The 11,246-nt window shown below is 32.1% G+C and overlaps 1 long non-coding RNA gene across 1 annotated transcript; it reads left to right on the forward strand.

The window, feature by feature from the left end:
- Positions 1-10,070: 10,070 nt before the first annotated feature.
- Positions 10,071-11,036, forward strand: LOC146904313 (uncharacterized). Its single transcript, XR_015020071.1, has 3 exons — positions 10,071-10,333; positions 10,440-10,521; positions 10,751-11,036. It is a non-coding gene; the product is annotated as an uncharacterized LOC146904313 (long non-coding RNA).
- Positions 11,037-11,246: the final 210 nt, after the last annotated feature.

Below are 11,246 nucleotides of genomic sequence, written 5' to 3' on the forward strand. Positions count from 1 at the left end.
GTAAAGTAGCAACATATTGAACTTTGTCATTGTCTTTTAGGGGATAAAAACTTAAATGTATTTATTAATCAAAATACGTTCAATATAATATGATATTTCTATCAATATCAAGAACTAGTTACTAACGTGACCATCTTAAGTAAACTATGAGCAACTTCATTTGTTTGTCTCAGGACAAACTCTACACCGGAATTTTCATAATAATTGCCTAAGGATAGCTTTACAATTTTGACTAATAATCACAAGCTATATCACATCATCCAAGTTAAGATCATAAAATGCCTATGATAAAAAAAAAAACATAAAACGCCAAAATATCTACAAAATTGATAAAATTAAAGTGATCAAATTAAAGTATATACATGTCTTTTAATCTGAAGATCAAGTCATTATTGATTAAATCTGCAACACAAATTTAATTTAATTTGTCAATCATAACGGAACAAAAACACCCTAACAAAATGGAAAATTCAAACTACACCACACAAAACAAGACAAGCCATTGTTGTTATTAGTTTTACTTTTATTTTGTTGGTAATATTCTGTAAGTTGCATACTAATTTAAAGTAAGTGAATTCTTTTTTTTTTATAGCAAAAAGTAAGTGAATTCTATATATAATCTTAATAATTACTACGATTCAATTCGCAATATAATTGACAGTAATTAATGAAGCAGGATTTCATGTGCCTTTAGGTATTGACCAAACCATGATTAAGCTACCTTTCTAATGAAAGCAGATGTGTAAACTTCAAAACTACGAATGAACTTTGCTTGAGATGTTAGAAAATGAATACTAAATATTGAGTGCATTTTAAGCCACAAAAAGAAACATTTAACAATTTCAATAACTATAACTTCAAAAGAAGAAGGAAAAAAAAATACATGAATGATGCATGGTCATGATGTGCAAATCATGACAGATCTCACATGTGCAAGTCCAAGTGCAACAAATAGGAAAACAAAAAACAAGCATTTAAACAAAAATTATTATTATTATTATTTTTTTTTAAACAATTTTTTCATTTCATTCTCTATTACTTGACAATAAATGACGAATCTCTATATTTTTTCATTTTATATTCGTTTATATTTTTTCACCCTAGAATTCACCCGTTTATTGGTGCAAAAAAAAAAATGTGCTTATGTACAAAAGATATACAATTATTATGTCCCATTATTTATTAAAAAAAATTACTCTATCCCATTATATAGTGTAGGGTGCTTTTTTAAATATCATGTCTATTAGTCTATATATTTTGTCTAAAAAATGTATATTTTGCACCCATTTTATCAATTATTTTTTCTTTTGCCTCTACAAATATACTACTAATTTTTTGTTTTATTCTCTCTAAAAAATTTGTTCGGCTTTTAGTTTGCTAAAAGTTTTTTACCACCATTTTTAATCCCTTTTTTAACTCAACTCATGTGTAGTTTTCATATTTTTGAATAAAATCTTCCGAAAATGCGTAGAATATTATGAGAATATTTCTCAAATAAAATTAATTTTTTTAAACTAAACATGAATTAAATGTGAATTTTTATATTTTTGACACTTAAAAATTCATATTTAATTCATGTAATGTTAAAAAATTCTATTTTTTTTGGAGAGATTGTTATAATACCTAAACATTCCTATAAAATTTCATTCAAAACTATGAAGGCTACACATGAGTTGATTTAAAAGTAAGGACCAAAATGACAATTCAAAACTTCTAGGGACTAAAAGTCGAAGAAAAGTTTTAGGGCGACTAAAATAAAAAGTTGTTATATTTATAGGGATATTTAACCCAATTTTCAAAACCACCCCATTCAAATTTATTCATCTAGGGAATAGGGTAATATGTTTTTAGAAAAAGCAAAGACAGGTTCACCTATTTGGAATGCAATCCTCAAAACTCTTAATGTGTTGGAAGATGGTTTCACGTACAAAATTGGAGATGGAGATACAAATATGTGGTTCCATCCTTGGATCGTCAAACATCCTCTTATTAATGTGGTATAAAATATCTCTCCAGATCATTTATGCCTCAAAATTAAGGATATATGGGATAACGGGGAAAGCATCATTGATGAGCTAAATCTTCCCTCATCTCCTGAAATTGTTGCCTCAGTACATGAACTGAAACCAACCATAATTACCTCATTTGCTGACACTTGGGTTTGGAAAGATAATTTAAATGGCAAATACACAGCAAAAAGTGCGTATCACTGGATCTTATCTCGAAGAGATGGTATTGTTTCACCAGAGAAATGGAATTGGATTTGGAAGTTACCACTTTCATCTGGCAGGTTTGTCATAACTCTATTCCAACTAAGTATGTCCTTCACCATCGAGGGGTGAATGTTTCTGCTACATGTCCATGTTGTATCGGGGAGGATGAATCTATACTTCATTGCCTCATCCTTTGTCCACGTGCTATTGCAGTGTGGTCTGGATGTGGATTTCCAGACATTTCGTCGTTGTGCACTAGTAATCTCTCGAGTAATATGAGTGATATCATACAAATGTTATTAAGTAAGATAGGGAGTGTCGCCCCTATTATAATGTGGAACCTATGGTGCACTCGCAACAAGTTGGTGTTTGATGGTATCCAACCAACAGTCTCAACTACAGTTTCAAATGTTTATGCGCAATTGCAAGTTTCGCAACGGGCATTCGACAATACTAGTTCAACCACACTAGTTAGGTCCACTCATGAATAATGCTGGCAGCATGGTGATAATGATACAATGATTCTTAATGTAGATGGTAGCGCTTTAACTAACCCAGGTACATCAGGATTTGGTGGATTGGTTAGGAATTTTGAGGGAAAAATGCAATTTGCCTTCTATGGTAGTGTGGGGTTGTCCAATATTTTGCATGCAGAAATTCATGCCCTTATGATTGGGATTAAGCTTTGTTGGGAGGCTGGTTATAAGAAACTGGTTTGTTTTTCTGACTCTCTTCATGTAGTACATTTAGTGTCAAAGGAAGTGTCGAGGCTTCATCACTATGCGATCCTCTTGGAGCTCATTCAGACGTATTTGGATAAGCAATGGGATATTTCCATTCATCATATTTTTAGAGAAGGAAACTCTTGCGCGGATATACTTGCAAAAATAGGTGCTAATCAATCAGAGACTCTTGTGATGGTACATCAACCATTACCATGTCTATCCTCAGCCTTACTAGCTGATGCTATGGGAGTGTCCTTTATTAGGACGTAGTTTTTCTTTGCTTCTTTTTCTTTTGTTTTTTTTTTCTTTCTTATCTCATGTAACCAAAAAAAAATTTATTCATCAAGGGAGGAAAAAACATGTTTTTCCAAATTTATCCATCCAAACATGAGAAAGAACAGTCTATCTAGATAGATGAGAGAAATGTTATATTGACAACTTTTTGGATGTCTAATACACACGGTATATTTATAAGGATAAAAATATATTAACCTTATTTGGTTTTTATTCACTATACTCAGCTTTTAGCTATAACTGTCTTTTTTAATGGAATTTCCCTTTCTCGTGTTGCTTAAGATTGAAAAAGCTGTTTTAATTACAGATCTATGAACTTGATTAGGATTTGTCAATTTTGTTAGTTTTTAATGAATTTTTTCTTAAAGGGAGCATTATGGTATTTGCAACTGTAGATACTAATCCCGTGTAAGATTAAAGTTCTTGCTTGTAAACATTGAATTGAGATGAAAAGATGGTAAGAAATAGGATTAGGTGGTTTTGGCATATAGTGCGAGGACATGTAGATGATGCAGTAAGAGGACTATATGAAATGGAGAATGGTCAGATCAAAAGTGGTTGAGGAAGCATTAGAAAAACTATACGAGAAACTATTATGAAAGATTTATAAATTATTAGGATCAGTTGGTGATTGATAAGTGGTGTAACTATGTCCTTAAGCATATGAAATCATGTGTTGAGTTTAAAAACTCAGCTCAACTTCTCCCTTTAACTAGAAGCAATGTGTAACACCATTGGTTGAACGTCAGGTTGATTTTCTGTATTCTTGTATGTGGCTTCATGTTGATAAAATACTAGTATTAAAAGCAATATCAGAGTGATGTACACCAGTAGTTAATGATTTTCTCCTAACTCTTACTAATTATCTAAACAACCTCCAACTTTCCCCTTTTGCCTATTGATTAGTTTCCCTTCTACCAATCTTTTAAGAACCAGGTTCTCATAATTTCAGTTATTTCTCTGATTATTGAGAAAATCGATGGTTGAGATTTGGTGTCAATGAATTCGTTGACACCAGGTGTCAAGGGATCCTGACTCATATATATGAGATTGCTAAATTAGACCAACTTGATCTAACTAAATGACTAATATGTAAATTTGAATATAATGTTTCTTAATTTACACCAACTTTATTTATGAACCAAAATAATTAACGAAATATGTGTATACATTTATGTTTATTTTGACTTGTTTCATGTTTATAATTGTGTGTTTCAAAACATAAATGTGTTTATAACAAAGTTATTCTAAGTTAGTAAAGTGAGTGCAAATTAACAATTTGAGAGAGAGAGAGAGAGAGAGAGAGAGAGAGAAGGAGAGCGTGAAAGAGAGAGAGAGAGAGAGAGAGAGAGAGAGAGAGAGAGAGAGAGAGAGATGATGATGACTGTATTGGTCGGAGAGAGTTGGCCGAGAATAAGAGACATTGCATAAACTTGGTGGGGGTGGGTCCAACGGTGGGTGACATATTGTCTTTGCTATCGTTGAAGAAAAGAGGAAGGCGAGAGAGTGTGTATTGTGGTTTGTTAGTGTGTTTATTTGGTGTTTAAGTAGTTGCTCTTGATTTTTAATCTAATGGCTGATAATTTTTCTTATCATTCTCACATATAAAAACTATTCTTACTTGATATGACCCATATTTGTACACATATTAACTATGAGCTAGGATTATATCATAACTATATGAATATATTGGAGAGAGAGAGAGAGAGAGAGATTTGAGGTAGCATCGATAATAGGGTGAAAAATACTTAAGTGGTTAGGATATGTTGAGAGAAGAACTAGAAACTGTAGACTATGTGGTAAAGAAAGACCTAAAAAAACTAAAAAGTTATGGTTAAAAAAATAATTTAAATTTTAAGAAATTTTAAAAATAAAAATACAAGTTTGTTAAGAAATTTAAAATTTTAATAAAATGAGTCTTGCTAACCATGACCTTAGTTAAGAAACCTTGTAACATAAACTTTGTTTTAAAAAGGGTTAACTAAGTTTTTGGTCCCTATAAATATCTGAAGTTTTGTTTTTAGTCCCTATAAAAATAACTCAGACTTTTTAGTCCCTACAAAATTTTCCGTTAGTGTTTTTAGTCCCTGTTAAATTAAAATTTGTTTAATTATGCTTAAAATTTTCAATTTTTTAATGATTTTTTACATACTTGTTTAAAACATTATAAAACGTTCCGCCGCAATAAGTTAGCTCAAAATTTTATTTTTAGGTCCAAATTTCCGTTAGTTTTATCTTGAATTTTTGGCGTTTTAGAAAAATTATATCTAATTCATAACATATTAAAAAAATTCTAATTTTTTATAAAAGAGAATATTATAATGTTCTTAACATGTCTGTTAAAAATCATTTAAAAATATAAAATTTTAAGTATAATTAAACAAATTTTAATTTAACAGGGACCAACACATACTTTTAGTCCTAGTAAAATTAAAATTTTCTTAATTGTTCTTAAACTTTTAAATTTTTAACATATTTTTTACATAATTATTTAGAACATATACAAAGTTCCTCCGCAAAAAAGTAACTCAAAATTTTATTATTAGGTCCAAATTTTCATTAATATAATCTTGAAATTTTGGCTTTTAAAAAAATTCATATTTAATTCATTACATATTAAAAAACTAAAAGATTTTATAAAAGAGTGTCATACGATGTTATGAACATGCCTGTAAAAAATCTTTCAAAAATTTAGAAGTTTAAGCACAATTAAACAAATTTTAATTTAACAGGGACTAAAAACACTAACGGAAAATTTTGTAGGGACTAAAAAATGTGATTTGTTTTTATAGGGACTAAAAACAAAACTGCAGATACTTATAAGGACCAAAAACTTAATTAACCCTTTTAAAAATATACTCACTCCGTCCCAAATTGTATGACGTTTTGGACATTTCACACATATTAAAAAATGTAATTAATATTGTGTGGGAAAGAAATGTTATGAGTTGTTTTACAAAATTATCCTTAATAAATGATATGAGAAAGATAAATGAAGGAATTGAAAGAAGAGAGAATAATAAATAATTAAGGATATAATAGGAAAAGTAACATTAATATTTCATTGGTATTGTAAAGCGACATATAATTTAGGACAAATATTTTTTCTAAGGTGACATACAATTTGGGATAGGAGGGAGTAAGTTTTAACACTTTAATCAATGCTTCAAAGACACTCATTAACCTTAATAAAATTTAAGCCAAAATAATTTTATTCTTTAAACAAAATTTTTTACTTTTTATAAGATTCTGGTTAACTTTTTTCCTGAATTTTCATTCTCCTTTCTGTTTTGGCTTAAAATAATAAACTTTAAGCCATAGCCGAAAAAGAGAACGAAAATAACAAGAAAAAAAAGTTAAAGTAATCTGAAAATCTCATCCTTTTTTTATGCTATGAAGAGTAAAGTTTGGTGATATACCCTACAACAAGCTCGCAGCTCTTTTTATATGCACGATGTGTTGTGATGCTTTATTGAACCTTCGATTTGGGACTCCAATGATATAGCTCTTTTAACCACTGCTTCTATTGTTCTTCTCTCACCCAGCAGTCACTCTTGATCCTCATATCTTGGAGTAGTAGTTACTGTTACTCAGTACTAAACCTGATTCGTTTCAGAGCATATTTATTTAGATTTGTAATCAACTAGGCTTCATTTTAATTACTAGTTAACTACTAAGAAGAATCACTCAACCTACATATCTTCCTTTAGAAAACGTGAGCAATAGTACCTAAATATTTTCCTTTTTCTTTTTCGAACTCAACCTATATGTAGTCAAAATTTATGAAATTAAGAATCAGCTAGTCATTTTCCAACTTCAAGCCAAGTGAACAATAGCTCGGTAAAACGGTGTATCAAACTTGAGGTCCGAACATTGACGTCATTTTTAGAAATATGAATATGAATGTTTATAAACTATTCTTATTCTTAATTAAGGTGATCGATTCTGCTTCTTTTTTTTTTTTGGAATGGCAAAATATATTATATATAAAAAGGGATTAAATCCCAAGTATTACACCAAAAAGAAATTAAAATACACCAAAACAACTATTGAAAAATCAACAACAATCAATTTTCCAATACCACCAACAGAGATCGGAAAGCAGCCGATGACGATATGTTGCTTCAAACGATCAGATTCGCCCACCACTCAACATCCGATAAGCCGGAGGAGACATCAACAAACCTAGAAGAACCTGCGACCAAGAAACCAGCTCCTGATCTCGAATCAAAAGCGATCAGCCCACCAGACTCCTGACACAAATCAAAAGGCACCCCTCAACTCACGACCCACCTGAGTAGACACCTAAACCTATCCAAACTCGGCCCACCAAAAACCCGATGCCAAATTCAAAGACGGAGAACAGGTGGAACAGCAGCACAAATTGAACCAGCTCGAACCTAAGCAAACCAAAACAAGCCACAAACACAACCACCACATGCATCGCCCCAAACACCTTTTCAACGCCACCCTTTGGATCACTGTCCGACTAACTGAGCGGAGGAGGAAAATCTCAAATCATCCAGAGACTGGATCCACCACCACTGCACGACCCTTTGCAGACCTAAGGGACGCCGCCGACCAAAGACCGACGACGAAGGGGAGGTTGGGAAAACGCACAGAATCTTGGACGACCAGAAGGAAGGAACAGTAACCAAAACCAGCACGGAAAAGGCACAAGCCCTAGTCCACGGAAGAAACACACAACAAAAATAAAAGACCCAAACAAACGAACAACACAACAACGACGACCAACCCCTCACAATGAAACTGAAGGTGCATGAATGACTGCTTCCGCCAACACAGAGCGTCCACGCACCAAACCCTTTCGAGTATCATCCAGAAAAGCAAGAGATCACCAAAACGACACAAACAAACACCAGCACAGATCTGTGGTAATCCGGTATGGGATTTCATTTTGTTGGCGCAAACCATGTTATTTGCAGCAGCTGTTGTACATGTTGTTATTTCTGCAATGTGTGTTTATGCTGCATTTTAACAAGAATTATTGCTCTGTAATGTAGGAGTAATTTTATGTGACTTTTAGAAGTGGATAGGTGAGTAGGTGGGGTGGTGCTTGGACTGATCTTGTTATTTTTACACTTCTTTAGCTTGGGGTAGAACCTATCAATATATTTTGCTTCTTAAAAAAAAAAAAAAATCTTATTCTCAATTCTCAAGTAATGTGAGATTAATTTTTTTAATTCAAATTAAAATAATCAATCAAGAAATAGACCTTTGTAATAGTAGATAGTCTAAGTTACAAAAACAAGCCTCCTTCAACTATAACACACTCAAGTTTCTCATTTAGGTTTAAGGCTTTTAATATTGACCTTAATATTGGACTCGTGAGTTAAACACAAACTAGGTTGTTTTACTTGTGTTGTCGAACTCATCACGAACTGATGTGGCAGTTAGTGATTGGTTTCTTATAGCATATACACGCTGTGATTTCTGCTCATTCTTGAACTACACATTACTTCTTCCTTTATAATTTCAACGCATATCGATTCGGGAAGATTGTGATGAGGTGTGTCCGAATTTAATTATCTATCCATACATGAGAAAAAGTATGGATAAAAAGTGGTGATTGAAAACTTATAGAGGACTAACACAGTTTTGACTTAAAAGTATGGATAAAAAGTGGTGATTGAAAACTTATAGAGGACTAACACAGTTTTGTCCGAATTAATTATCCATCCATACATGAGAAAGAAGGGTCTATCTAGATGGATGAAAGAAATATTATGTTGACAACTTTTTGGATGTCTAACACACACAATATGTTTATAAGGATAAAAATATATGTGACCTTGTTGGGTTTTTATCTCACTATACTCAACTTTTAGCAATAATTGTCTTCTTATGAAAAGAGTCATGAATATATGTACTTACTTATTGTCATTTCAGTCCCTATATGAAAAGAGTTATTGTGAGTATTGATGGATTATTTTAGTGTCATGGACTATTTTGACCAACAAAGTGGACAATCAAAGACTATTTTGAAATCTTAATCTTATCTTATCTTAATCTTAAATAATATACAAGCCACCAACATTTTTTAGACCACCAATCTTAGGTGTCAACCTCTCAACACCCTAATGCCACATCATCATTAAAAACTAATCTTAATCTTAATCTTAATCTTAATAATATACAAGCCACCTACATTTTTTAGACCACCAATCTTAGGTGTCAACCTCTCAACACCCTAATGCCACATCATCATTAAAAACTAATTTTATTTTTACCATTTTAAGCATTGACACACTTCAAACAATAAAATATCATTATCACACATTTTCCCTCTTCAATTCAAATTTCAAATTTCAAAATTGTTTAAATCCTCATTTTCCTCCTACTTTTTCTCTTACCCTAATAAATATCACTTTCTACATCATTTCTCTCTCATTCACTCTAAACTTCTTTTCTTTTTGGGTAAAATATGCTTTTCATCCCTGCAATTATATGCCATTTGATTTTTCATCCCTGAGCTTACTAATCCTCCCATTTTGCCCCTGTAAAAGTTAATCATTTGAGAATTCGTCCCTCATCAGAGTTAATCACTCATATGCACGCGAAATGACCAAAATGCCCTTAGTTGATGAAGGAGGGTATTTTGGTCCTTTCTGTTTAACTGGAACAACTAAGGCCATTTTGGTCATTTCGCGTGACGTGGCAATGATTAACTCTGATGAGGGACGAATTTTCAAATGATTAACTTTTACAAGGGCAAAATGGGAGGATTAGTAAGCTCAGGATGAAAAATCAAATGGCCTATAATTGCAGGGATGAAATGCATATTTTACCCTTTCTTTTTTTCCTCACTTTCTCTCTCACGGACACAACTCAACACCACTCTCACGTTTTTCACTCTCCCTTCATGAAACCATTTTTCCTCTACCTTCTTTCTATATTTTCGATCAACTCTGGCCTCCAATCCCCGAAAATAAAACCATCATAATCTTCGCTTTCTCATCCTCTACACAACCCACTCACTTTCTGCCACACCGGAGTTACACCACCGCCGTTGACAACCGCATCGGAATTCGCTTTTTGCCTAGCCGGAGTTGCTGTTTAAAGCTTCTTTTTTTGTTAAAGGTTAATTTCTTAATTTCAGCTTTTGTAGACCTCTTTTATAATACTGAACCATTTGTTTCTATTCACTTTGATCTTTGGTGTTTTTTGTTTATTGGTTTACTGATAGACTCGCAAAGGCTTCGGATTTCGTCGCCGAACTCCAATCCAAATCACTGCTCCAAAATTGTACACATAACCTTCAACTTCATGTATGATTCTCAAATTTATTCAATCTGTTTTATGTTTTTTATTTTATTTTTGTGCCTGAACAGTTTAAGGTAATGGGGTTCTGCAAAATTTGTTTTTTTGTTAAGAGTTCAATTTGGTTTGTAGTAATTTGGGTAGATATATATGACCTTTTTGTTTGAGTTTTTTTTTCTTCTAATTATTATTATTGAGGTTCTGACTCTATGTTTGAACTATGTTTCTAATTCATAGATCTTGCTTTTGTGGGCAAATGGAAATCAAATGGAGGGTCCTTTCACTATTAAGAGCATGTAAGTAATAGTTTATGATTATTGAAAGTTTTTGTTGATTCAAGTTTGTGCATTTGTTTGGATTTTCTTTACATATGTAGTGTCTCTATATTGGTGATGTAAATGTAACCCTCTTGCACTTCTTAATACTATGTGTTCTTTTGAATAGACAAGACTACTTTGTGATTACACCAATGTAATGTTTCTTGAGATATTTAACAATGAATCAAATTGATTGATTGGGATGAGATTTCTCTTTTAAAGTGGAAAAAAAATTCCAAAACACGGGGGGCTATGAATATTTGATTTAAGTTTCAGTTTAGTAAAATCTAAACTTTCATATTCCCAAAAAAACATGTGGTCTATCGGTATCTATGTTATCAATACTTTAAAGGGGAATTAGTCACTTTAGTCCCTGAATAGGGAAGGAGTAGTCACTTTAGTCCATGAATGCAGAG

This window comes from Medicago sativa, chromosome 7 (assembly GCF_051527215.1).
Source record: "Medicago sativa cultivar Bolivia chromosome 7, Bolivia_mono, whole genome shotgun sequence".
NCBI classification, from domain to species: domain Eukaryota; kingdom Viridiplantae; phylum Streptophyta; class Magnoliopsida; order Fabales; family Fabaceae; genus Medicago; species Medicago sativa.